Here is a 4,377-nt window from a genome sequence, read left to right as displayed (position 1 = left end):
TTTCAGTACATAACAGCACCTAGACTGACATATGGCCAGCTAGATGCAATTTGGGAGCTAGAAAATTCTATAGTTATGCATAACCTCTTCTTGCAACTGTTCCTAGCTCTCAGTTAAGAAATGTCCAATAATTTGGTGTGAAACATCCTAATCCACAACAGAACTGAAGATCAGCAGGACAGCAATAGGTCACACAGTACTTCCCAGTAATAGCGACACAAAGATAAAACAGCCAAGCAGTCTGTTCTAAAAGGAATCTTTAAGACAATAGGGGGGTTTTGTTTGTATGTTCTGTTTTACTGATGTGGTTGTTTGTTGGTTTGTTTCCTAATAGACAAAGAATTGTACTCCAGAAAATGTGATTTAAGTTTCCCCCTTTTTACTGTTAAACACCATAGGTAGCAAATACATTCCTTAAATAAAGAAAAGCAATGAAAAAGATAGAAACAAATAGACAATGTAATAGGATACAAACAGACAATTAGCAAAAAAAACCAAACAAATATAAAATGCATTTGGAAATGTGGAAATTCTTTCCACATTTTCTCATTGCTTATAACAATACCAAAATTTTCCTCCTGCAACTATTAACCTACAAAGGTATAAAACTTCTATTTCTAAAACAACAAAAATTCTCCATATCCTCGAATTACCCACAAGATGGCAGAATAACCTGACCAAACCAAATATCAGCACAAACAATCTTTTCCTAACTACAAACACAACTCTCAGAAGATGGTATTTACTGACATCCAGACAAAACCCTCATCATTCAGCAACTGGCTGAGCAGTATTTAACAAGCTGTAATAATTAGTTTTACAGGCTACCAATTGACAGCCAGATTGAAGAAGGTCATTTGGGGTTGACTCTTCTGTGAATGCACTGGCCCACAAATCTTCTAGAAAAAAATATTACAAGTTCATCTCTGGTGCAAAGGGCTGCTAAATTGGTTGGGTTATCCCCTACAGCCAGCTGGATATTTACCCAAGACCCACTAAACAGCTTAAATCAAACTGGTGACAAATTGTCACAATCAAATACCATTCTGTGTATTCCTATGCAGTAAAATAAAGGCATGACCGTGCACATTACAATGTCTGTGCTACTTTGATAGAAGTATTGCAGTGAACAATAGTTGTGAATACAAACCAGCATGTGCTGTCAACTATAGCATAAACTCCTCACACCCCCTCAGTTTTCATTCACCTTGCTGCTGTTGCTCTTGCTATCAAGATTAAATATATACAGGATACCCTCAAGAGGGTATATTTTCATTTAGCTGCATATATTTTCACTGTCCAGTTTAAATCATGTGTTTAGACAAAAGAGCAAGACATGGAGAGTATTTCTGCTATTGTGAAACTATCACCACTCTGCTGCTCTTTCATTACCTACCCAGGTATCTGCAACCTAATGCAAAGTTGGTGCCACCTTTTTTTCCACAAATATAAAAGTCTTCCAGGGGGAGGGAGGATAAAATAAATCCAGTATCAAACAAGTAAGAGAACAAGTAAGATCAAGATTTATGACCTTTTAGCTGCAAAAGTTTTCACATAAGAAATTCTTTACAAACTAAATATTAACCCTCCCTCTATTCTCCTTGTTTAATCCACAGCATTTCCTTGCAAGAGATGTTCCCAGGCCAAAATACACTGACCTAAAATTTCAGAGGTTACTAAGTCTCTGAGAATTTCATGCTCTACACTGAATGAGCAGTAGAGTGGCAAAAGTTCCACCAAATTCACAGCAAAGTGCTTTTCTTGCCATTTAGAATAAAAGTGTCAGGGGGAAACACAAGTGTCCAATTAAAAAAATTAAATAAAAAAAAATCAAACTAGAGGTATTTTCATAGTATGATAACAGCAGACTCTTATGACTAATTTGCCAGTAAAGGATCAGACAAGAGAACAGATGGAATATCTGTGGAAATATGGAGCTTTGCACATCAATCAAGTATATACCATCCCAGCTGGTGTAAACCCAGCTCTTATTGGACCATAAGCCTGTATATTAATGGCTGAAAAACTGAAATAGGACAGTTACTGCACTTGGATTTGAACTTTGAATGAACTAGCATGCTTATACGCCTTTTTCCCCCTGCATGTCTTGCTAAATTTGAATCCCTCTTATATAAAAATAGAAGTGCAACCTAGCACAATTTAAACTACTTTGACATATGTCCTTGTTAAGCAGATTAATAGCCTAATTCCCTGTTATCTGCTCTGGCTAACTACTAGTTTCCAGGTGTTACAGTTTTCTGTTCTGTAAAGTAGAACACACCCCGAAACTATATGTATGTGTGTATATGTATCTATATAAAAACTTCCTCTTTTTATAAAGACCTGTAAGAACTATTATATTTCCTAAGAGGTCTCTACCAGAAAAGAGTAGAAGTTCCTAGAAAGAATTTTTCCATAGATTTTTTTCGCCACTAAAATTCACCACTGACTTGTCCACAATAGCCTATGTGCAGTGACTTTTAGATCACTGAGGGACAAAGATGTAGAACACCTGTGTGTAAGTAACTGAGTAGCAGTGAATGACTGACTCCAGTCATTTAGGGGTTTTTTCTGTGTTTGGCAGAAGAAGAATTTAGGATTGAAAAATGCTCTCATCTTGGTAAAAAATAAAGAAAAAAATTATGAAACGTTTAATGGTAAGGAAAAAAAACCCTTCCCAGGACATTTCATTGCAACTCTTGTGTTTGTCAGTAGTATTTTGGTTCCTGTTCTGCAAACACATGGGTCAGGTTTTAAGTCAGTGAATTACCATTTGCAGGCACAACCATTCAAGATAAGAACTTGGGACTGTAACCTCTGTGGGTTTAGGACCATAAGTCCTTTTAGCATACATGTGGCACTTGGTCCATTGTCTTTATGGTAAGAAACAAGGAAGAGGTAAAACTGAGTACTTGGAGAACGGTTTGCTTCTCCTTACTTCTACAGAACCAAAGGGTTATATTGCATTTAAAATCTCCCATCTCTGAGATTTGAGGAAGTTCATCATAAAAGCGGGATTCAGACTCCTGAAGTTCTCTGAGAAGGCTTGATTTCTAATTAGAACCTTGCATCTGACTTTCCTACAAGAAAAAAAAAAAAAAAGAAGTATCAAGACTATTACTTCTGTTCCAAACTCAGGCTCAGCAAATATATTGAAAACTCTGGAACAGCCCAAGGTTACTTTGTGCCTATAGCCATAGTCGCTCTTTTGTCAGCAGTTACCTTCTGTGCCCCTTCATCTCCTCTGCCTCTCAGCTAGATGTATAACTAAGAATTATTCCAAATTGAGTCACAACTGACCTTGAAATTATTTTGCTTAAGGTTCTGCCTTCTCAAGAATAATACTTGGCTGCACTCGATAATCTCTATGCAAATACTTTAATTCTATCTTATTTCCAGCTCTTTACAATGCAGTACAGACCACTACCCCTTCTGGAAGAAACATTACTGGTTTTGCAGTAAATTTTTCACTTTCTAGTCCATACACGCTACCCTGACCTGAGAAACTCACCAGATTCCCTCCACTTACCTCTCATGGTTTCTTTATTTATTGACAAATCAGATTCTTTTCCTCTTTCCAGACCTGTCAGGATGAGTGGCCCTAAAGGAAACAGTAAAATAAGAAATCATAAGGTAGCAATATTCTCAATCGAAGTCATCTGTAGAAAAGAAATGTGATATTCACAACGTTACTGCCAATAATTAAGCCCCAAAGCTGCATTTCATTATTTTATTAAGGCCAAAAGTTCAGTCTGGCAAAGTTCCAACACAACTTCGACCATGGTGTCTGTAGTAGTTGAGAGACATCATTCTGCTGCTAATGTAAATGGTTTTGCTGGCAGCAAGCAGTCAAATGTATAGATTTCTTGTCAAAGATACAAGGAGTAGCAAAACATGCAAACTAAAGTATGACTGCTAGAGAGAGAACATGAGAAGATTAAAGATTTTCACAAAACTTTATCTGATTTCCTTTTAAAAATAAAAGCAACGTTCTCATCAAATGAAAGCCAAGTGACTGCTTTCTCGTTTCTGTACAGGAGCCGACTCTATTGACTGAACGTTATCTTGTACTGTGCTGAGGAACAGACAAAATAACTTTGCTAAAGTTAACTAAAACCTTTGCTTTTAATTAGGTACAAAACAGCAGCACCCCATTCTCCAGTAAATCTGACAACACACACACAGATATTCACACCATTTTTACTCAAGCAGTCACACAAACCTAGAAGGCCAGGATTGGGTTGGATCTCTCAGCTCCAAAACAACACTTACCTTTAGATGCAAAAATTCTCTAAAAAAAGTTACTAGGGTGCTAAGTCTCTAGTGATGGGCACAGAGCATATATTAGCACAAAAAGAGTGAAAACACCCTAAGGGG

General features: G+C 36.9%; 1 long non-coding RNA gene across 1 annotated transcript; it reads right to left on the bottom strand.

Annotated features, from left to right (window-relative positions):
* Window positions 1-362: 362 nt before the first annotated feature.
* Window positions 363-3,662, bottom strand: LOC120325256. The gene is made up of 2 exons (XR_005567167.1): window positions 3,530-3,662; window positions 363-3,080 (listed from the first exon to the last, which is right to left on the bottom strand). It is a non-coding gene; the product is annotated as an uncharacterized LOC120325256 (long non-coding RNA).
* Window positions 3,663-4,377: the final 715 nt, after the last annotated feature.

This window comes from Pipra filicauda, unplaced genomic scaffold (genome assembly GCF_003945595.2).
Source record: "Pipra filicauda isolate LSUMZ 115617 unplaced genomic scaffold, ASM394559v2 scaffold8_size5757611_pilon, whole genome shotgun sequence".
NCBI lineage: Eukaryota > Metazoa > Chordata > Aves > Passeriformes > Pipridae > Pipra > Pipra filicauda.
The sequence above is the reverse complement of the archived record's forward strand: the minus strand, read 5'-3'. Positions and strand labels throughout refer to the sequence as shown.